Source organism: Carcharodon carcharias, chromosome 12 (genome assembly GCF_017639515.1).
Source record: "Carcharodon carcharias isolate sCarCar2 chromosome 12, sCarCar2.pri, whole genome shotgun sequence".
Taxonomy (NCBI): Eukaryota; Metazoa; Chordata; class Chondrichthyes; order Lamniformes; family Lamnidae; genus Carcharodon; species Carcharodon carcharias.
The window spans coordinates 108,714,821-108,741,595 of NC_054478.1; the positions used below are offsets into that span (position 1 = coordinate 108,714,821).

The window sequence follows — 26,775 nt, forward strand, 5'->3', positions numbered from 1 at the left end:
CCGCCAGGAGCTTCCGGGATGTGGATCATCGGCTGCTGGAGGTTCCGGGATGTGGATCATCGGCTGCTGGAGCTTCCGGGATGTGGATCATCAGCTACTGGAGCTTCTGGGATGTGGATCATCGGCTGCTGCATCTTCCCAGATGTCGATGCTGGCACTGTAGGTGGCCGGCTGCATGAGGTACTGTTGGGCAGCAATGTGCTGGGGTGGTTGGGGCTGACAATTAGATGGGGAGGAGAGGAATGAAGAGGTGGGGTGGATGTGGAGGCCTAGGGAGGAGTTGTTGGAGATTGGGGGTGGTAGTACAAAGAGAGTATGATGCTGTAGGGGTCGTGGAATTGGTGAGGTGGTTTATGGGGAGGGAGAGTGGAAGGGAGGGAGAGGGTGGACTGTGCAGATGTGAATGGGCATGGGGGTGGGTGTGCAGGTGTGAACGGACATGGGGTGTGTGTGCAGGTTTAATGGGCTTGGGGATGGGTGTGCAGGTGTGAACGGGCAAGGAGGTGGGTGTGCAGGTGTGAATGGGCATGGGGTGTGTGTGCAGGTGTGAATGGGCATGGGGTGGGTGTGCAGGTGTGAATGGGCATTGGGTGGGTGTGCAGGTGTGAATGGGCATGGGGGTGGGTGTGCAGGTGTGAATGGGCATGGGGTGGGTGTGCAGGTGTGAATGGGCATGAGGATGGGTGTGCAGGTGTGAACGGGCATGGGGTGTGCAGGTGTGAATGTGCAAGGGTAGAGAAGGGAAAGGGGTTCTGAGGGAACGGAAGAGTCCTGGGGGCATACTGAGGGAACTGTTGGTAGGAAGGGATGGTGAGGGTTAAAGGAGGCAGTGGGAGTAGGCAGGCTAGGAGGATGGGGGTGCTGCGATGACAGGTGAAGGGACGCTGAGGGTTGTTGGAAGGAACATTGAAGTAAAACCGGATTCTGGGTGTTGGCAGGATGAGGGGAGGCCTATTGTCAAGGGGGTGGGCTCCTTGGGATGGTAAGGGATGTGGAGATTCACCTGCGGGTGATGGGGAGGGCTATAGGGTGATCTTGGGAAGGTCAAATGTCACACCAGGAAGGTCAGTGGTTATGGAAGGGGGGAGGATGTGAGTCACTGGGGTGGGGGCAGGGAAGGGTGGTGGGGGGGTTGGCGGGAGGGGTTGGCATTGGAAGATGTTGGACTGTACTTGAAAAGTCACTTGCAGCATGGCCGCTTGCAAATATCGAGAGCCACAAAGTGGAGGTCTCGAGATGCTGCCTGGGAGTTGAGTCATCAGGGGTCAGCGGAGCAGCAGATCATCTCAACTGGAGAACTGAAGGGGAGCCCCAACACATACCGACAATGTTAAGGTGTTTCAACAGATGAGCATGTGAAGGGAAAAGGCTCAGTGTGCACGGAAGGTTCCTTACACATGGCTCGCAAGGGCCCTGGCGAAGATCCTTGCCTCCCTGCGCATGTATGAATCCGGGGACATAGATCCAGCCTGGGGTGTCCCTTAAAGGTGGGGGTGAGGGGGCACGCACAGGCTTAACAACTATGAATCACAATTAAACCACATCAGTCCTTATTAAAGTGCAAGTGTAGTCTAGTTACAAAAGTGTAGGAACATTAGCATTTATTATGCACCTGTGCAATCACATGTGTGAAATCATAACTTCTTAATCTTTCGTTCCCTATCACTTCTTCTAGATGCTTCCCCAACATCTGCAGCAGGGGTGGAGGCAGCCTGCTGACCAGTTTTCCCTGTTGTCTTGGTTGACTTTGGAGATGACTTTGGAGACTTGAGGCCTGGAGGGCCCTGGCTTCCTTTGGCTGTCCTGCTGTGGGACTGCTGCTCCCTCTGCGGTCACATAGGATGAAGCAAAAGGGTCACAGCCAAGGGCAATTTTGAAGGACCGGAGACCCTCAGATACCTGAGTAGAGACCCTGGGGTGCCAAACTCCACTCCCCCTCACTTTGCATGCTGGAGGGCCCCTGCCTGACTCCTTGAGGGGAAGGGGCATCTGGAGAGAGGTCGAGGTGCCCCATCCCCTTCTTGCATAGCCACAACAAGATCTCACCATGGCTACAGCGATGGAATGCAGGTCTGCACGCATCTCCAACAGAAACTTGGCATTCTGCTGGACATGGCGTCCGCCCCCTCCCCATGGAGACCGCCATGCATGCACAGGTCGGAACCACTTCATCAGAGAGCAGGCGGACAGACTCCTCTGCCACATGTGCCAATCTGTTGAGGGGCTCCACCACCTCTGCCTGCATCTCGCTGCATTTCCAGCATCTCATGCAGGGCCAATCCCAGAGGCTTGTCATTCAACTTGGAAGTTGCAGATGCCTTTCCCCAGCAATCCTCCAAGTGCCGGTGAACTTTGCTGACCCTGCCTCCTCCTGCTGTGTGCACACCACCATGCAGTGCCCACCAGAATGTGAGACCCTGCCTGAACTAGATCAGTATCCACTGAGGTGTGTGTCTCTGGGCTGATGGAGGGTAAAGATGAGTGCTGTGATAGCTCCACAGGTGCACTGTGTACCTTCTCCCCAACGTCCTTGGTCCTCTGTGGGCTGGAGGTCCTGGTGGACAGGGCTGCTTCTTCTGGCCTTCTGCTCTTCCTGCTGGCACCTGTAAGTGAGAGGAGAGTGCCAATGATTGCATAAGCTGCCTCTAACATGGAGGAACGCCTGACCCTTAGTTTCTATGTGACTATATTATGCATGGGTTCTTATTGTCTGGAGGCCACCTGCAGACCTCTGCATTTGCAGAGGTTCAGTCCAGTTCAACCCTTGCCAGCTCAGCTGCCCGCCCCTCAAACTCTGTAATGTTCCTCAGTTGAGGCCGGCCCCCTCCCGCCTTCTCTCTGTCTCTCTCTTTCCTGTTGTGCTGTAACTTTTCCTGCACAAAGAGAGAAGATGGGGTTGAAAGCAATTCAGTTTCATGTATCTGGCTCATGCTTCCACTCTTACAAATAACCCACTGGATTGTGTGCCATCTGATTGATGCACTGTGGGTTTCCCACAGGGTTCTGGGGCAGCGCTCTCCAGAGTGGTGAGCCCATGCAGATAGAAGGATAAGGCTCATAGAGGCATGTCATTAGCAGTGCTTGCTGGTGCCCTTAACACCTAACCCCCTTCCACCCATGCCCCAGACAGCATCTGAGCTCTCTGTGTGGAAAGGTCAGGGATCCACAGTGGCTTCTCCACATTAGATTAGATGGCTAGCTAACAGGAAACAGAGTAGGCATAAGTGGGTCTTTTTCTGATTGGCAGGATGTAATGAGTGGAGTGCCACAGGGATCACTGCTGGGACCTCAACCTTTTACATTTTATATAAATGACTGGGATGAAGGGATTGAAGGAATGGTTGCTGAATTTGCAGATGACACAAAGATGGGTAGGAAAGTAAGTTGTGAAGAGGACATAAGCAGGCTACAAAGTGACATAGGTTAAGTGAGTGGGCAAATATCTCAATACAGTACCACACAACAAACTTTTGAGCAAAGTTATAGGTCATGGAATAAAAGGGACAATAGCAACATGGATACAAAATTTGCTGGGGGATAGGAAACATAGAGTAATGGTTAATGGGTATTTTTTGGGCTGGAAGAAAGTTTGTAGTGGAGTTTCCGTTGGGTCAGAATTGGGACCCTTGCTCTTCCTGATATATATATAAATGATCTAGATCTTGGTGTGCAAGGGACGATTTTAAAGTTTGCAGATGACATAAAACTTGGGAGAATTGTAAACTGTGAGGAGGACAGTTTAAACTTCAAAAGGACATTGATACATTTGTGGAGTGGGCAGATGGGTGGCAGATGAATATCAATGCAGAGAACTGTGAGGTGATACACTGTGGTACAAAGAATGTGGTGAGACAGTATAAAATAAAGGATACTATTCTAAAGGGTGTGCAGGAGCAGAGAGACCTGCCTGTATATGTACATAAGTCATTAGAACAGTTAGAGAGATCTGTTTCTAAAGCATATAGTTTTCTAGGCTTCATTAATGGGGGCATAGAGTACAAGAGCAGGGAGGTTATGATGAACTTATATAAGACACTGGTTAGACCTCAACTGGAGTATTGTGTACAGTTCTGGGTGCCACATTATGGGAAGGATGTGAACGCATTGGAAAGAGTGCAGAAGAGATTTACGAGAATGGTTCCAGGAATGAGACACTTCAGTTATGAGGAAATATTGGAGAAGTTGGGACTGTTTTCCTTGGAGAGGAGAAGGCTGAGAGGAGACTTGATAGAAGATTTCAAAATAATGAGGGGTTTGGACAGAGTAGATAGGGAGAAACTGTTCCTGCTCATAAATGGATCAAGAACCAGAGGGCATAGTTTTAAAGTGTTTTGAAAAATAAGCAAATACAAGGTGAGAAAAATCTTTTTCACATGAGTATTTAGGGTTTGGAATGCACTGGAAGTATGGTGGAGGCAGGTTTGATTGAGGCACTCAAGAGGGCATTGGATGATTACCTAAATAGAAACAATGTGCAGGGTTACAGGGAGAAGGCAGGAGATTGGCACTAAGTTAAAATGCTCAGAGAGCCGGTGCAGACATGATGGGCCAAGTGGCCTCCTCCTACACCATAAAAATTCCATAATTCTGTGATTCTGAGTATAATGTGGAAAAATTTGAAATTGTCCATTTTGGCAGGGAGAATAAAAAAGAAGCTTATTATCTAAATGGTGAGAGATTGCAGAGCTTTGAGATCCAGAGGGACCTGAGTGTCCTGGTGCATAGTGGTAATGTTGCTGGATTAGTAGTCCAGAGACTCAGGCTAATGCTCTGAGGACATGGGTTTAAATCCTACCATGGCAGCTGGTGGAATTTGAATTCAGTTAATATATCTGGAATGTAAAGCTAATCTCAGTAATGGTGACCTTGAAATTATCATCAATTGTTGTAAAAACCCATCTAGTTCACAATTGTCCTTTTGGGAAGGAAATCTGCCATCCTTACCCAGTCTGGCCTGCATGTGACTCCAGACACACGTCAATGTGGTTGACTCTTAACGGCCCTCTGAAATGACCAAGCAAGGTCAGTTCAAGGGCAATTAGGGATGGGCAACAAATGCTGGCCTTGCCAGTGACACCCACATCCTGTGAAACAATAAAGAAGAAAAAAAGAATCACAAAGGGTTAGTATGCGGGTACAGCAAGTAATTAGGAAAGTTAATAGAATGTTATCGTTTATTGTGAGGAGAATTGAATGCAAAAGTAGGGAGGTTATGTTTCAGTTCTTCACTGGTGAGACCACATCCGGAGTATTGTGTACAGTATTGGTCACCTTATTTAAGGAAGGATGTAAATGCATTAGAAGCAGTTCAGAGAAGGTTTACTAGACCAAAAACAGGAATAGGCAGGTTGTCTTTTGAGGAAAGGTTGGACAGGCTAGGCTTGTATCTACTGGAGTTTAGAAGAGTAAGAGGCTACTTGATCGAAACCTTTAAGATTCTGCGGATCTTGACAGGGTCGATGCAGAGAGGATGTTTCTTCTTGTGGAGAATCTAGAACTAGGAGTCTCTGTTTAAAAATAAGAGGTCACTCATTTAACACAGAAATGAGGAGAAATCTTTTCTCTCAGAGGATCATGAATCTTTGGAACTCTTTTTGTCAAAAGGCAGTGGAAGCAGAATCTTTGAATATTTTAAAGGCAGAGCTAGATAAGTTCTTGGTAAACAAGAGGGTGAAAGGTTATCAGAAGTAAACAGGAGATTACGACCAGATCAGCCATGATCTTACTGAATAGCAGAGCAGGCTTGAAGGGCCGAGTGGCCTACTTCTGCTCCTAATTCATATGTTCATATGACTGCAGTGGGGCTATGAGGCATCACCTTATCACATTGAGTAGCTCTCTTATGCATGGACCGCACAGATGGTGCCCTTGCCAATGAGGCCAGGTCCCCTCTACCATTCAGTGAGGTGAGTGTGAGCAGTTGAGGGTTTACTTACTCTGGTGGTGCAGAGGAAGTCATTCATCCATTTCCAGCACTGCAGGGCAGTCCTCTAGTGGAGGCCTTGGGCACTGACCACCCTGCCAACTTCCTTCCATGCAGGGTTGGTCACACAGCAAGGTGGTCCCCTTCCATCTTTAGGGTACAGGACACCCATCCTGATTTCCACTGCATTGAGCAGCACATCAAGGGAAGCGTTGTTGAATCTGGGGGACAGAGCTCCTTGGGATCACCGGGTCATCTCCTCCTTCCATGGTGGGTTTGCGACAAAGAAATTCATGCCCAGGCATCTTTTAAATATGGCACCTGGATATGACAGCGGGGCGCCATCATTCAGCCTGCTCCACTGCACAATATGTCAGGAAGCCCCTGACTGTATAATTAGTGAGCCCAGCATCATGTGATTCAGTAGGAATTCCCATTAAGCTCCACGACAGGAAACACTCACAGCACAGGACTTAGGCCTAAAATGGAAAATCCCAACCATTGTGTTTTTCCATTATTAGAAGTAATTTCTTAGATACTTTATATAGGTAGCTATATAGAACAGAGGTCTGTTGGCACAGTAGGTCGCATCCCTGCCTCTGAGCCAGAAGTTCCGGGTTCAAGTCACACTCCAGGACTTGATGGCCAAGGAAGGTGCGTTCATAATGTGACCAAACAGGTTGAGTATCGACATGTAAATCCTTCCAACAAACAGCAATGGTAAGAGTGGGGAAGATTCCTGGTCAGCCATGTGATGGAAAGAAAATTGGAGCCTCTGCCATCACTATCCATGGTGTCAGGAAGATAGAATAATTCTCATAATATTATTGGAATTTGTTATAAAATAGAGTTATAGTGGGATGTGTGTGTGTTTGAATTTGAATTAGTCTGGGTGTTTTGATGTAAGAAGATGTTTGGTTTAGGTTTGGAATGTTAATTAGGGAAACATGGGGAAGTTTAGAAACATTGGTTTCAAGGGAACATTTGCATTTTTAAATGAGCCAGACTAGATTGTTCTCAAAGGAGGGGTGAAATGTGTCACCTAGTCAGGTGAAGTTTAGAAACAGTGTGTTTATTTTTCTCAAAGATTACTGCTAAAACTTAGTACTATGAGAGATTTTTATTATCAGGAAGATAAAGTCCAAAGATATAGTGGGCAGAATCTTCGGCTCAGCGAGTGGGGTCGGGACCTGCTTGTTGAGGTGTAAAATGACACATGGTGACATCGGGCGTGTGTCCCGATGTCACAGCGTGTTATTTAGATTTTCAGGTTGGTGAGTGCGCAGCCGAGTCGGCTGTGCACCCGCCGAACTGTCAAAGGCCTATTAAGGCCATTTAAAAAGCAAATAAAGCAATTAGCTGAGCTGCCCATCCAACCTTAAGGTTGGTGGGCAGGCGAAGAGCCAAGGCGGCCTTCACATTTTTCATGGAACCTCATCCACAGGCGGGATGAGGTTTCATGAATGTTTTTAAAGTGTTCGAAAACTTTTTAATAAAATTAATGGACATGTCCCAGCTCATGTGACAGTTTCACATGAGTGGACATGTCCTTAATTTTTTTTTACCTTTATTCAATGTTTTATAAGTGAAAGTAATCTCCCTGAGGCACCTCTGTAAAATGGTGGCTCCCAGCCGATCGGCTGCGTGCCCACCCTTACTCAACCCGCCCCCTGATGGGGAGAAAATTCTCCCCCCCGGTGAAACAATAGATATTTACAATTAAAGGGGAAAATATATATAAAAGAGCAAAAGCTGTGTGTAAGGGAAGGCATTTTAAGATCCTACAAGTGTAAAAAAGCCATCAGCATCTATACCTCAAGTTGCCGTCTTCAAAAGATTGAAGTTAAGAAAACTCACTTTGAATTCGATTTGTTCAGGGTGTGATGTCTCTTTGCCTGATTCTTTTAAAATCTATGTGTCTTACTGTTGCCTCAACAAAAGTGTAACTGGGAGTTAGATTGATTAGGGGATTTCGAAGTTATCAGAGTAGTAATTTGTAGATCTATGTATATATTTAAAATCATTTCTCTTATTAATAAATGTTTAACCTAGTTTTGTAAAGTCCTATAAGACTTGGTGGTTTTATTACTACTGAATTCAAGGCACACATCTCAAAATTTATACAAATTGGAAATTAATTGTGAGAGTTGTTTCAAGTTTCCCTCAGGGATTTGAACAGCACAGCATTTACCATCTGCTGTGTCATAACAATATCTCTGGGCTACAACATGCATGTAAAAGTGCATGTTGCCACAGTAACTTAGATCCCTTGGGGGTCTCAATTGTCTGAATGACTGGTGTAGATCAGATTGCTGTCAACAGCACAGGGTTTGACCTCTGCTCTGGCTGGGGTGGATTTGGGACCTGTCTCCTTGCCCTCCCCATGGTGGAGGTCGCAGCATTATGGGTCAGACCTACCTTTGGCCAGAGAACTGAAGAGGAAGCTATATATGCTATTGATCATAGTAAATAGATCAGCAATTCAGTTGACTTGTAATCTAATCGATCCACTTGTTATTCAGAATAATAACCAAACTAAGCACTGTGCATAAGCAAAATACTGCGGGGATGTGAGAAATCTGAAAAAAAGACAGAAAACATTAGAAATGTTCTGCAAGTCTGGCTGCCTTTCTGGAGAAACAGAGTTAACTTTTCAGGCCTATGGCCTTTCATCAGGACTCTTTTAGAGTTGGGTTTGTAAAGGGTAAGTCATGCCGAATAAGACTAGTTGATTTTTTTTTGAGGAGTTAGCTAGCATGGTAGATAAAATAATGTCTACAGCTGTTATTTATATGGACTTCCAGAAGACATTTGATAAGGTGCCATGAATACGACCACAAGATATTGGAGACAACCTATTGACACGTGCTGGGAATTAGTTAGGAGCAGGAGATGGAGAGTAGAAATAATGGATATGTTCTTAAATTGGCAGAATTTGACTAGTGGTGTCCCCCAGGCATCTGTAATGGGGCTTCAGCTTTTCACTATATTTATAAATGATAACTAAAATCTAACAAATCCCCAGGACATGATGGCCTACATCCTAGGATTCTAAAAGAGGTAGCTATATCCTAGCTGCAGTGCTTACAATTTGTGCTCCAGAACTAGCTGCACATGTAACCAAGCTGTTCCAAGTACAGCTACAACACTGGCATCTACTCGACAATATGAAAAATTGTCCAGGTATACCTGGTCTACAAAAAATAGAAAAAACCCGAATTTGGTCAGTTTCCACTTCATCAGTCTCTTCTTGATCACCAACAAATTGATGGGAGGTGTTGTTGACAGTGCTATCTAGCAACATTTACCAATGATCTATTTACTGTTGCTCAGTTTGGGTTCCAGCAGGACCATTCAGCTCCAGGCCTCATTGTAGACTCGGTTTAAACATGGACAAAAGAGCTGAAATCAAGAGGAGAGTTGAAAGTGACTGCCCTCGACATCAAGGCAGTATTTGATTGAGTTCAGCACGAAGGAGTCCAAACAAAACTGAAGTCAGTGGGATTTTGGGTGAAAGGTTTCCATTGGCTGGAGTAATACCGAGCACAAAGAAAGTTTGTGGTTTTTGGAAGCCAGTCATAGCCCCAGGACATCACTGCAGGAGGTTGTCAGGGTGGTGTCCTTGGCCCAACCATCCTCAGCTGTTTCATCAATTACCTTTTTCCATCATAAAGTCAGAAATGCAAATATTTGCTGATGATTGCACAGTGTTTAGTGCCATTCACAATTCTTTAGATAATGAAGTAGTCTGTATGCACAAGCAGCAACATCTGGATAACATTCATATGTGGGCTGATAAGTGCCAAATAATATTCACACTTTGCAAGTGCCAGCCAATGATCATCTCCAATGTCACCTCCCCTGGGGTTACCATTGACCAGAAACTCCAGCCATATAAATACTGTGGCTACATGAGCAGGTCAGAGGTTAGGAATTCTGTGGCGAGTAACTCACCTCCTGACTCCCCAAAGCCTGTCCAGCATCTACAAGGCACAATTGAGGAGTGATGGAATAATCTCCAGTTGCCTGGATGAATGCGGCTCCAAAAACAGCCCAGAAGCTCAATACCACCTAAGACAAAGCAGCCCTCTCGATTAGGACCCCATCCACCACCTTAAAAAAATCCTTTCACGACCACTGCACTACCTCTGTTGTGTGTATCATCTGAAAGGTGCACTGAGCAACTCGCGAAGGCTTCTTCGACAGTACCTTACAAACCGGTGATCTCAAGTGCCTAGAAAGACCAGGGCAGTAGGCGTATGGGAACATCACCGACTGAAATTTCCTCTCCAAGTAATACAACATTCTGACCTGGACATATTCATCATCAATGAGCTAAAATCCTAGAACTTCCTAACATGAACATTGTAGTACCTTTACCACATAGAGTGCAGCAGTTCAAGAAAGTGGTTCACTGCCATCTTTTCAAGGGCAATTAGGGCAATAAATGTTGGCATTGCCAATGTCACTCACATCCCATATATGAATAAAAAAGTGACTCTACTTACAGATGGGCTATCCCATTTTATTGCTATTTTCTATTTTTAGCAACACTAATGGTGTAACGTCAAAAAGGTTAGCTTGTGAATACTTAGATGATATTTTGATTGCATAAATAACCACATTTCTATGCTGCCTAGTACTCCATCAACCCCAAGGGATGCTATGTCTGCAGGAGTTGCAGATCTCACAATCTGTGACATTTTTGCGAATATAATGCTTGTTAATATTTTGTGCCTCTATATGGCATCCAATCTATCAACTGCACAAAGTGATCCCTGGACAGGCATAAAGGAGTCCTAGCATATGGCAGGGTTATTCCAAACAGAAGGCATTTTGGCATCACTTTGTTGCATGATTGTAATGCATTTTTAGTCATTCTTTAGGAAAATGCTGCAACTCTGTTGGAAGTGGAGAATGTCCTGCCATGTAGATTTAGTTCATAATTTGTGACCATGTCTGCAAAGTGCACAAATAACATAGAACATTATGTTGCATAGGCTATGAATCCCAGGTAATACTGGTGGCTAAATTACAAGACATAGCTAGAATTTAATGGAAGCAATCAACTGGAAATAGAAAGAGTTGTTTGAACTATGGCAATCTGCTCTGAAGTGTTGCTAAGGCTACGACTGGTCAATGGCTTCAGTTAACCTCATGAGTACTGAATTTCCCTTCTAGCAATCAAATTTGTCTCTAAATATATAACCATGATGAATTGAAGAGACACTGTTGTATAAAAACAGTGGTGTTAAACTAACAAAGTGAAATAGGAAAATGCTACGAACAAGACTTTTAAGTTATTACAGATATTTATTAAAAAGACCCTTGATGGAAAACATGAGAAAGCAAAGTTGAAGAGATGACATTCTCTTAATAATCAGATCTAAATATTGTTTTCTATATTCACACATATTGATGAATAAACACACTAATTATAATTGGTGGATGATTTTGAGGTTGGTTTCAACTGTGTTGGAGTCCCTATTGAAATATAATTTTAGTCTGAATATCTACAATTGAAATCTATATTGTTTACTTTTCCTCCTATGTCTAGAGTATTCATCTCTTGCTACCTGTCTCCATTCTTCCTAAAGCCTTTTAAATATCTCGAACCACCTGCTATTATTATTAATATACCAGCTACAATCAGTATTAATTTCTCATTATTATCAGCTCTTGTAGTTACTAATGAAACATATATTCACAGTCAAAAGTTAATGTTCAATGCTTAACATGCATGTATGCTAATCTCTTGTGTGCTATTTTGTTGTTAACACAGCTCTTTAAAAAACAAACTAAGGAATTGTATATGAACATGTTAAGCATTTGTACATTGATATTTGCAGAGAGTGAGTTCAAGATCAAAGGGAATAAACCCTATTTTTTTTAACAGGCATGCAGAATTTGCCCAAAACTATCTTAGCTGTTTTTCCCTCGCATTAAGGTAATTGAGTAAAAGTCCAAAATATATATCCATTTACCTATCCATCCTTATTTATTCAACGTAGTTCCAAAGGAAAAAAACAACAAATACTCTAAATCTGAAATCAACCCCAAAATTGTAATTGATGTACCAGTACATAGAAAGTGGAAAAACATCTTAATATTTCCATTCTCGAAACTGAGAAAGGCAGAAACATAAAACTAACCCTTCCAGTGCAGATGGAAATGCTATTTATAGAGCACAGTGTGGCAAGCCATAGTTAAAATTTCCACTTGTGAAGTGATCTTAACCCACTTGTGGCTCCTTCATTCGTGATTAGCTAGTTTGCCTTATTTGTGGAGCTAGTTACTGAACATGGTGGGTTTCTGACTAGTTGTGACATGTCATGATATGTGATGTGTGAAGGCAGAATCATTAAAGCGGTAAGTACCTGTGAGAGCAGACACAAAAAGTTATAAATCCACCTTAAAATGTTTTAAAGTGCCACTGGAGAATAGTCTGTGGTTAATGATGCATTTTCCTAGCATTTGATCATCCTTTTAGAGTATCTCTTAAGGCTTAAAACAGTACCTCTCAATTTGTCCCAATTTATAATTTGCATTAATTGTATAGATTGAGCATCGCATTACTTGGTAATTCTACTTTAATACCCGGAAAGTGCAAGAGGAGGACCCTGGGTACAGGCAGTCAACTGCACCTAGAGGAGATTGTGAGAGGAGGACGTGGGACAGGTAGTCAGCAGTACCTAGAGGAGAGTGTGAGAGGAGGACGTGGGACAGGTAGTCAGTAATACCTAGAGGAGAGTGTGAGAGGAGGACCTGGGACAGGTAGTCAGCAGTACCTAGAGGAGAGTGTGAGAGGAGGACGTGGGACAGGTAGTCAGCAGCACCTAAAGGAGAGTGTGAGAGGAGGACGTGGGACTGGCAGTCAACAGTACCTAGAGGAGAATGTGAGAGGTGGACCTGGGACAGGTAGTAAGTAGTACCTAGAGGAGAGTGTGAGAGGAGGACCCTGGGACAGGCAGTCAGCAGCACCTAGATGAGAGTGCAGAAGGAGGACCTGTTTCTACCTGTCAGAGCCAAAGTGTAACGTCAAAGGAAAACAGGTAGGTGATTGGTGGGTATCTCTTCCATGTCTATTTTGATTGCCAAGCGTTTTAAAGCAAGGGAAGCTATTACAGCTGAAGAGTGCAGTTAAGAAATTCACTTTTAAGATATTTAACATCCAAATTAATTAATTAAATAGAATAGAGATGGCTGGGCAGGCGCTCTGTTGCAGCTGTAGCATGTGGGAGCTCGTGGACTCCGGTGCAATCCACGGTGACCACATCTACAGCACGTGTTGGCTACTCGAGGAACCTCAGCTCAGAGTTGATGAGCTGGAGTCCGAGCTGCAGACACTGGGACACATCAAGGAGGGGGAGAGTTACCTGGACAGTGTATTTCAGGAGACAGTCACACCCCTTAGATTAATTACATCAAATTTGGACCATGTTAGGGGACAGGAGGGTGTGACTGTGAGTGAGGCAGGTAAGGGAATTCAAAATTTAGCTTTGGAAGAGCCTCAGCCAGTGCTCTTGTCTAATAGGTATGAGGTTCTTTCTCCCAGTGTGTACGAGGGCACAGACTGCAGGGAGGATGTGTGAACTGACCACAGCACCGTGGTACAGAGCGCCATTCAAGTGGGGGGAGAAAAGAGAAATGTCGTAGTAATAGGGGATAGCATAGTTAGGAAAATATATACTGTTCTCTGCAGCAAAGACAGAGAATCCCAAAGGCTATGTTGCCTACCTGGAGCCAAAGTTAAGGACATCTCTTCTGGGCTGGAGAGTAACTTGGAATGGGATGGGAAGGATCCAATTGTCATGGTCTACATAGGTACTGACGACATACGCAGGACTAGGAAAGAGGTTCCACTGAGGGACTATGAGCAGCTCAGGGCTAAATTAAAAAGCAGAAGCACAAAGGTAATAATCTCCGAATTACTATCAAAGCCATGTGCAAATTGACACAGGATCAATAAGATTAGAGAGATAAATGCGACTGGTTGTGGGAGAAATGGGATCCAATTCATGGGACACTGGCACCAGTACTGTGGAAGGAGAGAGCTGCTCTGTTGGGACGGGCTTCATTTGAATCATATTTAGACCAGTGTCCTGGCAAATTATATAACTAGGGTTGTAGATAGGACTTTAAAATAATTAGTGGGGGAGAGGATTCAATTGAAGGGAAGTTTAAAAAATCAAAAAGAAATGAGAGAGCAGAGGTGCTGGGTAGTGAATAAGCGAACCGATAATCAAAGTGTGACAGCAAGGGGCAGAAAATATAAGCAGAAGAGTGCAGCAGAACAGAACCAGAATGAGCAATAATGGTAAAAAGACAAAGTATAAGGCTCTTTTTCTGAATACACACAACATTTGTAACAAGATAGAAGAGTTGATGACACAAATGATAGCTATTACAGGGACATGGTTGTGGGGTGACCAAGACTGGGACCTCAATATTCAAGGGTATTCGACATCCTGGAAAAATAGGCAAAAGGGAAAAGGAGGTGGGGTTGCTTTGTTAATAAAGGAAGGTATCAGTGCAATGGTGAGTAGAGATATGTGTGCAATAGATCATAATGTGGAATAGGTTTGGGTGGAAATAAGGAATAGTAAGGGGAATAAGTCATGGGTGGGAGTCACCTATAGGCCGAAGAGTTGCCTCGCTTTAAGATAAAGTATAAATTTGGAAATAATGGAGGAGTATAAGGAGGGCACTGCAATTGTCATGGGTGATTTTAATCTGCATATTGAGTGGACAGCTCATATTGGCAGGGGTAACGTGGAAGACAATTTTGTAGAGTGCATTAGGGATTGTTTCTTAGAGCAATACATTGCAGAACCTACCCGGGGACAGGCTAATTTAGATCTAGTAACGTGTAATGAGGTGGGATTAATAAGAAATATCATATTTAAGGATCCTCTAGGAGTAACGATCACAACATGGTAGAATTTCAAATTCAGTTTGAGGGTGAGCAACTCGGGCCTCAATCCACTGTCCTCAACATAAATAAGGGCAATTACAGAGGTATGAAGAAAGAGTTGTCTAAATTGGGCTGGGAAAATAGAATAAGGGAAGGTCAGTGGATGAGCAGTGGCAGACATTTATGCTGATATTTCATAATGCTCAGCAAAAGTTTATCCCAGTCAAAAAGAAGGATTCAATGAGAACGATGAACCACCCGTGGTTAACAAAGGTGGTCAAGGAGAGTATCCAATCAAAAACTAAGGCACACAAAGCAGCGAAAACTAATGATAGGCCAGAGGATTTGAATTTTTTAAGAACGAGCAGCAGATGACTGCTAAAGAAAGAGATAATTGATTATGAAAGTAGATTGGTAATAAATATAAAAACAAACAGCAAGCACTTCTATGGGTATATAAAAAGAGAGTGGCTGAGGTGAGCGTGGGACCCTGGGAGGATGCGACTGGAGAATTGATAACAGGGAACAGGGAAATGGCAGATAATTTAAGCCAATATTTTGCATCTGTCTTCATGGTGGAGGACACTATAAACATCCCAAAGATATCAGATAAGCAAGGGGCTAATGGGAGGAATGATCTTGTAACAGTCTCTATCACGAGGAACAAGGTATTTGACAAACTAATGGGACTAAAGGCAGACAAGTCACCAGGACCTGATGGCCTGCATCCAAGGGCTTTAAAGGAGGTGGCTGCAGAATAATGGAGGCATTGGTTGAAATATTCCAGAGTTCACTGTATTCCGGGAGGGTCCCAGTGGATTGGAAAACTGCTAATGTGACGCTCCTGTTCAAGAAGGGATGGAGACAAAAAGCAGGAAACTATAGGCCAGTCAGCCTAACATCTGTCGTTGAGAAAATGCTAGAGTCCATTAGTAAGGAAGAAAAAGCAGGACTTTTAGAAAAGCTTAATGCAATCAAACAGAGTCAACGTGGATTTGGGAAAGAGAATTCATGTTTGACAAATTTGTTATTTCTTTGAGGATATAAGAAGCAGAGTTGATAAAGGGGAACTGGTAGATGTAGTGTATTTGGATTTCCAGAAGGCATTCCGTGAGGTGCCACATAAAAGGTTACTGCATAAGATAGGAGCTCAGGGTATTGGGATAATGTATTAGCATGGATTGAGGATTGGTTAACACACAGAAGATAGAGAGTCAGGATTAATGGGTCTTTTTCAAGTTGGAAAGATGTAACTATTGGAGTGCGACAAGGGTCAGTCCTAGGGTCTCAATTATTTACTATCTATATTAATGACTTGGAGGAGGGGGCAGAATTTAATGTACCCAAATTTGCTGACAATACAAAAATAGGTGGGAGGGCATGTTGTGATGAGGACATAAAGAATCTGCAAGGGATATAGATAGGTTGAGTGGGCAAAAACTTGGCAGATGGAGTTTAATGTAGGCAAGTGTGAGGACATGAACTTTGATAGGAAGAATCAAAAGGCAGACTATTATTTAAATGGAGAGAGACTCCAAAAAAGTGCAGCACAGAGGGATCTGGGTGTTCTTGTGCATGAAACACAAAAAGTTAGCATAAAGGTGCAGCAAGTAATTGAGAAAGCAAATGGAATTTTGGCCTGTATTGCTAAGGGGTTGGAGTTTAAAAATACAACTGTACAGGGTGTTGGTGAGGCCGCACCTGGAGTACTGTGTACAGTTTTGGTCCCTGTATTTAAGAAAGGATATACTGGCATTGGAGGCAGTTCAAAAGAGATTCACTAGGCTGATTCCTGGGATGAAAGGGTTGACTTATCAAGAATGGCTAAACAGGTTAGGCCTTTATTCATTAGAGTTTAGAAGAATGAGGAATGATCTTATTGAAGCATACAAGATTCTAAGGGAGCTTGACAGAGTAGATGTTGAGAAGCTGTTTCCACTAGTGGGGGAATCTCAAACTGGGGACGTAGTTACAGAATAAAGGGGCTCTCATTTAAAACTGAAATATGAAGGAATTTCTTCTCTCAGAGGGTAGCGAATGTGTGGAATTCTCTACTCCAGAGAGTTGCGGCAGCTAGATTGCTGAAAATATTTAAAGGGGAGGTAGATAGATTTTCGAAATACCGGGGAGCTGAGGGCTATGAGAAGCTGGCACGAAAGAGGAGTTGAGGCCTGGGGCAGATCAGCCATGATCTTATTGAATGGTGGAGCAGGCTTGAGGGGCTGAATGGCCCACTATTGATCAATAGTTGGAGTTATTGTTTGGCAATGTGTATTGTGTGATTGTAATTCGCTGTTCATACTATCAGCAAGATCCCAATAATAGAGAGCCTGTCTGGTGCATTGGGCAAGCTGAAGGAACCTAAGAGAAAGAAAGACCAGTATTTATATAGCACCTTCCATGACCACAGGATATCACATAGCACTTTACAGCCAATGAAGTACTTTTGAAGTATGATCATTGTTGTAATGTAGGAAATGCATCAGCCAATTTGCACACAGCATGCTCCCACAAACATCATCTGTTTTTGTAATTTGCTTAAAAGATAAATATTGGCCAGGACAACCGGTTTAACTCACCCATTCTTCAAAATAATGCCACAAGATCTTTTAGGTTCATGTGAGATGGCAGACAGGGCTTTGGTTTAAAATCTTATGTGTAAGTGAGTACCTCCAACAGTGCACCACTGAACTGTCACCCTTGATTTATGGGTTCAGGTCCTGGAGTATGAGTTAAACCCATAACTTTCTGACTGAGACCAGCGTGCTAGCAACTGAGCCACAGACCAGTACAGTGAATCCCTGATAACAGCAATGCAGCCTTACTGGATCTGTCATCTGAGGTAGTTAGATGGGGATGAAGCAACTATGGATATTAGACATCAGGAGATGAAAATAGTTGACTGTACAGGTAAACAGATTAGCATATTGTACTCTCTGTGTGGTATTTTATCTGTGTCAGGATATCCTTGTGTCAGGAGCTGATTCCCATGCAATTTTAATTAAAATTTAGTGTCGGCAGCGTGCACAGGTGACACGTGCAATCACACGGAGGAGGTGGGTGTTTATTGGCGAATCCCACCATCAACCTGGACTGGGGCCTAAAAAAGCTCTGGCAGCTGCAAGATATGCAAATATATGTCATGAGAGCTCCCTAGGAAACAAGCACAGACATGCATGATTCATGCATTGTGTTTGGTCGCAGACCATTGCATGCTCAAAGAGTGAAAGCCCTTGTGATTCACAAATGTTGCTGGCTGGTCCCAGGGAATTCTAATGGCCACATGAGTACAGTCAATCAACCTTTACACACTAGTGAAATGAATGGTGGCCACAAAGCCCAATGGCCTGTCGTCATCTGTGGAGTAATTGATGAATTTATATGCACAATGGAAGAGGGCATTTGTCACCTCCTTTATGCACCTGCGTATGGCAGCCTGTGCTATGCATAGTCACCCGTGGAACCCAGGAAAGCACTGGTGGAGAAAAGATTTTGCGTCACAGTCACCTTGTAGGCCACTGGCGTGGAGTTCACACCAAACCCATGTGCCTGCAGGTCTTACAGCACAGTCCCACATATTTCAGTGACCACTTCCCAGGACAGCCCAGTCATCTCTGGCGTTGTCTCTTCAATATCTTCAGGTAGTTCTTGACCAGAGGATGCAATGAAACACCAGGGCCTGTCTTCTCCAATGTCTTCCCTGGATGGCTGCATCCTGACCAGTTTATCTGCTGCTGGCTTTGTGGCCTCTGTTTCTGACTGACAAGAGCGCTCCTTTGTTGCATCCTCCACTCCTGTTCCTGATTCAACCCCCTCCTTCCCTTGTATACCTCTTCTACTCCTCCATGGGCCCATCCCCACTCCAACCCTGCTCACCCCTAACTTGCTTTTGTCAGTCCTCAGCCTCTATGCAAGCTGCCATTCTCCTGCTCTCCTTCCATGTACCGCAGAGTTCAACAAAGAAAACCGCTGGCCTCAGACACAACAGCATAAAGCCGACTATTGCGTGTCACCTTTAAATGAACATGAACCAGGTGCAACCAGATTCCCATGCGCCCCGGATCTTGACGGCAGGACATAATACAAAATGCTTTAAGGTAATGAGTACTCATGGCATGCAAATGTATTACTAGTGGGAATCTGCCACAGAAAGGCGTGAGGCCCGGCCCGGCATTGCCATGCCACTGACTTAATCTCTGCATCTTAACCAGAGAAACTGAAATTTTGGCTTCCGCCAAATTAATCGCCACATTCATTACATTTCCAGCTCTTACAAGCCACATAAAATACAGCCCTTTATTTCAGGAGTCCAACTCCAAACGCTTGAGCACAAAATCCAGGCTGACACTCCAATGTAGTACTGAAGGAATCCTGCTCCGTAAGAGTTGCTGACTTTTGAATTATACTTTAAACTGAGCACTGGATGCACTCTCAAGTGAATGTAAAAGATCTGATGGCACTATTCCAAAAAGAGTACCCTGTCCAATATTTGTTTGTCATCCAACATCACTGGGAGAGATTACCTGATCGTGAACTTATCTCTGTTTGTGGGATCTTGCTGTGTCAAAATGGCTGACACATTTCCTACATTACAACTGTGATACATTTCAAAGGTGCTTCACTGATTATAAAGCACTTCGGAATATTCTGAGGATGTGAAAGGCACAACATAAATACAGTTTCCTTTCTTTCTCTCAAAACAGTATGGATCCTCTGGGTCTATCACAGCTCCTCAGAGATAATTTCATAATGAGTTCTGTTTAAAAGGGGTTTGCACCACTATTAGTCATCATTTTAGTAACATCAACATTAATCAAATGAAATTAAGGTCACTGGCTGCCTGCAGCTATGTTGTAATCTGCAGGAAGCTGCTCCATGTATCATTTTAATTGTCCTAATTCTTTAAGTCCTCCTTCAGTAAAAGAAGTTCCACACTGAGGTCACTATAAGTAAAACATACAGATATTTACATGTATTTATGACAGCAGTTGCTTGTCATTTATTTCTGTACTTGGAAAATGTTGTGAAAAAGGAACAGTCTTGCTGGGGATGAGTGTGAAATTTCCACCTATCAAGATGAAACATTCACTTGATTTAAGGGGACCCATCATCTGTTTGAAAGAAAAAAAGTTTGGAAGAGATAAGTATAATTTTGAGTCATGAATTAGCTTGATGGATTCATTGGATTAACGGGCACTATGTCACATTTAGCAGAAGAAAAGTCTTTCTCTAATAGACTGAACTAACAGTGCTCTTTTTACAACTAAGCAGTGTTCCATTCTCAAGCAGTGTTACTAGAGCTATAAATTAGTTTTTCTTGATGCATCATATCAAAGAAGTTCTATACAATTCATTATATTTCACCCATTTCTTCACTCTTGGGTGGCTGAAGCCTGGCAGGTTACAAAGGCTTCAGATGACAAGGTAAAGCAAGTGAACAAAGATCATGAGCCATTTTTACTTCCAAGAATAAATGATCAAGAATAAGGGATTGCCTGGTTCAAAAACAGAAGTCAGACATGAATGAAGAGCTTATGGAAACGACACAAAAGGAAGAACTTGAAGTAGACTTTGGAGGAGCGGAAGAGATGAGATGTTTAAATAAGAAAAGAAGCAAGATGAATAGGGGGAAAATTGGAGTGAGATTTTATTATGAGCATCACACTATCAGCGCAATGGGAAGACATAGTCTAACAGGTGAGGTAGCTTTAAGAGGTGAAGGTGTCATCAGTGGTGAGCTAACTTTTGGTTCAGGTCAGATTGTTAATATATTCTATCAGAAGAAAGATTACAGATAGAAATGTATTTTTTATCCATGAACAGAAATATTGCAGGTTGAGGTGGAACAGGGCGGGTGGGGGGGTGGGAGGTGGTGGCCAGAGAATCAGTGGACAGGAGGTTGACTGGAGACATTAAGGGAATCAGAAGAGTGTAGCAAAAAATAAGACAGGGAAGAGGTTGTTAGGATGCTTACTGGGATTGAACTAGTATCCAGTGCTGCAGCTAGCTTGGCAGAGGATGCCCAACTTGAGGAGTCTGAGTATTAATCCAAGAGGGGCAAGAACCTAAAATAAGGAAAAAGAGAAGCAAAAGGGAGCTAAGGACAGGTGGCAAGTAGTTGCCGAGAGTTGCAGTTGTGCAGGAAGTGATGAAGATAGTGAGGAAATGAAAGGTGATGAATTGGAGAAGGATGGAGCGAGAAAGAGTTGGCAGGGAAGCAAGAAGGATCAATTCTTATGTACACACAGTGGAGCAGGAGCATAATAATGCAGTAGCATTAGCTCAACTAGAGACAAGCTGAGGAGAAAGGGTCAGTACACTAAGGAGAAGCCTAGAGAGTAAGGCTGCATTGTTGTTGTCCCGAAAGTCTGGACCCACTTGCTGAAAAACCTTGCCATAATGCTTTGTTGAGATGGCTGCAGAAATAGGCCTTGGAATGCTGTAGGACTCTCGGCCATTAATATGACCATTAGAATGCAGGAAGATCTACATTTAAAGCTACATTTCTTCACAAATTACAGTCGAGGACAATTATCACAATCACTGCATACAGACAAGTTCATTAAACAAGAGAAATATTCTGTACTCATTCCAAGCTCAATAAAAACAGAATATTACGTTCAATCGACAACATCTTGCCCAGCTTCTATACTATATAGTCAAGATCATCTGCCACTGCTTAAGTGAGGTTTGCCAACAGTTTCTACTTCATTAAAAAGAAAGTCCCTGAGGTGATGAAGTTTGATCTTTATCTAGATATATTTCTCTGTTACTTTGAATTTCTCGTTTATAACAGTTTTATTTTCAGCCACAGTGCAACTCTGTTACATTAATCGTTGCTTGTAGTTATAGTTGTTTTGTTTTAAAAAGGTGAGAATAAACTGATGGGTCACCTTAAACAGTCATTATCTTGTTCTTTTACTGACCAGTGTAGGTGTGAATTGGCTAATGCAACTTACAATGTGTTTTATCGCAGTGATGTCTTCAAAAGGATGCTCTGCTGAAAATGGAAGCATTTTCTGTGTTTATAGTCCATCTCTATCTGTGGCATACCAAGAGTGTAAATATCTCTCTATGTAGTTTCAAACATCCCCTGCCTCCACATCACCAATGGCAAACAGATGCCAATAGTGTTGCTGGACACCGCCTGACACCAGTGTTTCTAGACTGCCTGACTGCTGAGCCCACCTTTGTTTATAGGAAAATGGTGCATGCCCAGAAAATAATCTGGAATTTGAAAAAAGGCACTATTTTGGTGGTGCTGCTGGATTTTTGCAAACAGAACTGCACTGAAAACAAAGCAGACTCAGAACTGAGAGCCAACATGCATCCACTTTGTATGCTCCTGGACAATATAAACCAATCATCAGGGGAATTGTTCACAGTCGACTGAAGTGTCTCACCAACTTTAATTCTTTTGTTATGTGGGTGATGTCATTGGTGCATAATGACACACAAATCATCAATCACAGACACAAAATTAATCACAGAACACATCCTCAATCAAAAACACACGTCATCAATCACAGACACACATCATCAATCAGACATACATCACCAATCATAGGCATACATCATTAATCACAGACACACTTCACCAATCACAGACGCACATCACCAATTACAGATACACATCACCAATCACAGACACACTTCACCAATCACAGACACACTTCACCAATCACAGACAGACATCAATCACAGACACACTTCACCAATCACAGACACACTTCACCAATCACAGACACCCAATCACAGGCACCCATCACCAATCACAGACAGACATCAATCACAGACACACTTCACCAATCACAGACACACTTCACCAATCACAGACACACTTCACCAATCACAGACACACTTCACCAATCACAGACACCCAATCACAGGCACCCATCACCAATCACAGACAGACATCAATCACAGACACACTTCACCAATCACAGACACACTTCACCAATCACAGACACACTTCACCAATCACAGACACAATTCACCAATCACAGACACAATTCACCAATCACACACACATCCTCAATCACAGACATACATCATCAATCACAGACACACATCAATCAGACATACATCATCAATCAGAGACACACTTCACCAATCACAGATAAATATCACCAATCACAGACACACATTACCAATCACAGACACACATCACCAATCACAGACACCCATCACCAATCACAGACAGACATTAATCACAGACACACATCACCAATCACAGACACACTTCACCAATCACAGACACTATTCACCAATCACAGACATAATTCACCAATCACACACACATCCTCAATCACAGACATACATCATCAATCACAGACACACATCATCAATCAGACATACATCATCAATCAGAGACACACTTCACCAATCACGGATATATATCACCAATCACAGACACACAATACCAATCACAGACACACATCACCAATCACAGACACACATCATCAATCAGACATACATCATTAATCACAGACACATCATCAATCACAGACACACTTCACCAATTACAGACACACATCACCAATCACAGACACACTTCACCAATCACAGACACACTTCACCAATCACAGACACACATCACCAATCACAGACACACATCACCAATCACAGACACAATTCACCAATCACACAGACATAATTCACCAATCACACACACATCCTCAATCAGAGACATACATCATCAATCACAGACACACTTCACCAATCACAGATATATATCACCAATCACAGACACACATTACCAATCACAGACATCGTCAATCACAGACACACCACCAATCACATACACACATCACCAATCACAGACACAGATCACCAATCACAGACATCACCAATCACAGACACAGATCATCAATCACAGAAACAGATCATCAATCACTTTCATCATCAATCACAGACACACAGCACCAATCACAGACACACAGCCCCAGTAAATATTTACATAGTAATGAGCTTGACTAATAATGACCTTGAGTAGTAATGAGATCTTGACTAACAATGTGGTCTACTGCAATCATTTGAATTGTAAAAGATACTGTCCTAGCTCCAGTTCAGTTCATTCTGTCATTTGCTTCAACCATGGTCTAATCAATGTATTACGGTGAGTGACAATGGTAGATACTGGAAACGTTTCTCATACTACATGCTGGGCAACTTGTTGATCAAGATAGGTCAAGGCTTTGCAGGAGAGAAATCTGATTTAAAAAATACTTCCTCAAATAACAACAATTTACTGGTAAAAGTAATGTGGAGTGGGAAGAGAAATTCCTTGACCAGTGCAGAATTAGAATATGATCAATCCTTGTCACCAGTATCAGTAAATGAAAAGGATACTAATTACTATTAGGTCAATAGAAGCACTTGATGACCGAGCTAAAAACTGATGCCAACTGAATACCCTGCTTAGCTATAATACCAGGTTTACACATTTATCAGTGATGATTTAAGTAATGAATTGCATGTGGCGGAGCAGGTAGCCTGTTTGGACTGCAGTCTGTGGGAGTTTGGACAGAGAGGCTGTGTCAAGTGAACAGACCTCAAGCAGACATCTATGTCTTGAATCTCTCTGACTTAGTCATTGAACTGGAGTGGGCATTGGAGACACTTCAACAGATAAGTGTGGGTGAAGCGTATCTGTATAGTTTGCTCCATGCTTTAGTCACACAACTTAGAGAGGTTGGTGTGAACGATAGTGTGTCCAACAGGTTGATGTGATGCATCTAGTGTGTGGGTAAAGAAAGTTAGCATGCTTCCCACTTTGCATGAGCTAGTTTGCTTCTCCTTTTCAATCTACATCACTGGGGAACAGCAATCTGAAGTGGAGAGCCAACTGCATAAGACTCTCCCTCTCAGTATACAGCCTCTCCATCCCCAAGTGCTCTGCTGTGCCATCTTGTGGCAACAGCCAAAAACTGGGTATCTCCTGACCCCAGGCTAAAGCTTCAGAAAAACTGGGAGGCAGTTTGTCCCCCAGACATGCAGTCTGCAGACCCACCAGCATATGAACATGCCCTGCCGCTCACAAACCAAGCTCCCAGCTATGGATGAATAGCTCCATGGCCTTGAGGATACCTCAGGAGAGTTGAACCCTAAGTAAGTAACCTTGAGAAAAAGCCTGGAGTGGAGCTCAATGGTGAACTGTTGTCTTCTTTCTGGCAACTGCTGCAACCAAGTCAGTGCCAAACATAATGTTTTGCATTCCTTTGGACTCAACTGAGGAATTCAAAAGAACTCCCTTACATTTGGGTAGCCCAATATCACCATACATTTTGCCAAGTGTTGCGTGCTGCAGGGAACACTCCAATTTTGCTGCAGAATGTTAACCTGAGAAACAGCAGTTACCGGTGGTGTGCCCAATTTGATTGGTTTAGAGAATGGGTGCTATGGGCTGTTGCTGATGGTGAGACGGGTCATTGTGTTCCACTGGTCAGCTACCACCGACCTCAAGTCAGGCTGAATATTGGCATTGCTTCCCTAGAAGAGACAAGGCTTGCTGAGAGCAGCTCAGTGAAAGAAAAACATTACAAGTTCATTTGCTACCTTCATTGAACTTCCTTTTTATCTCCTTAAAAAATCCATTCAAGTTAGGCAGAAACAACGTTGCTGTAACAAATTCATGCTGACTGTCCCTGATTAATCCGTGCCTTTTGATCCTTGAGGATGAATACTGTCACTCTGCATTTTTCCAATAATTTGCCCACCACTGAGGTTAGGTTGGCTGATCCATGGTTACTGAATCTATCCTTTTCTTCTTTCTTGATATTCAGAGGCCCCACTATTTGCATCTCTTAACAGACTGGCATGCATTTCATCCAGGTTTGGCAATTTATCTACTTCCAAAATTGCTAAACCTCTTAATATTAGTCATCCCCTTGCTCTTTATGGGGAGGATTTTTCATCGTCGGGCAGGCGGGGGGCAGTAGGTAAGCCGACCTCCGCCCGCGATCGGCGCTGGACCGTAATTTCACACTGGTGGGCCAATTAAGGACTACCCAGTGTGAAATGTGAGCGGCAGTGCGAATGCGAACTTTGCACAGGTGCACAGGTGCACACTGGAAAAGCTCCCTGAGGCACAGAGCTGCCTCAGGGAAATGAACATTTTTAAAAATAAAAACTAAGTGACTCTGTCACTTGACCATGGACATATTATAAATGAAATCTTTAAATTATTGTTTTATTTTTATTTGCTGTTGGAAGCCTCATCCCGTCTGTGGATCAGGTTTCCTAAAAACTGCAAAGGCCACTTAAACTTTTTGCCTGCCCACCAACCATAAGGTTGGACGGGCAGCAACAAAATTCATTCAATTACCTTTTTAATGGCTAGGCCTTTTAATTGTTGGCGGGTGCACTGCTGACTCTGGCGCACACCCGCCAACCAAAATATCGCGTGAGTGCGCGATGATGTTGGGTTACTCACCCAATGTCATCGCGCGTCATTTTACCCTCGGTCGGGTTGGGCGCATGCTTGCCCGTTGAGCTAAAAATTCTCCCCGATGTCTTTTTTAAAACACCTTTGGTTTTACTTACTGATATGTTTTCATGCCCTCTCTTTGATTTCCTAATTTCCTTCTTAATTTCACCCATCCTCTTTCTATATCAGAAGGCTGAATGTTCAAGGCCCCCTTTAAATACATAATCTTAGCTGACTCTCCAGTTCAGTAATGGCGTATTGAGCTAGATGTTCCTGTGGGCTTCGGGACACTAATGCCAAGGCCAAATAGGGGGCCCGAGCTCACACTTGACAGGAATGAGACTGGCGGAGCAATATTCCTGGAAGCAGCCTCTTGATTGGCCACCTCCAAGCTCGCTGACCTATTAAGGATAATGGGCAGGCTCCCAATGCTGCCAGCCCAATCAGAGGGCCAGCAGTTCTGGAGCTCCACAGATTCACCGGGAGAGGTGAGCACTGCTGAGACATGTC

The 26,775-nt window shown here is 43.4% G+C and overlaps 1 protein-coding gene across 1 annotated transcript in view; it reads left to right on the top strand.

Annotated features, from left to right (window-relative positions):
* kcnh3 (potassium voltage-gated channel, subfamily H (eag-related), member 3) overlaps window positions 1-26,775 on the top strand; it is an 856,837-nt gene that overhangs the window by 87,824 nt on the left and 742,238 nt on the right. The window lies entirely within an intron of this gene.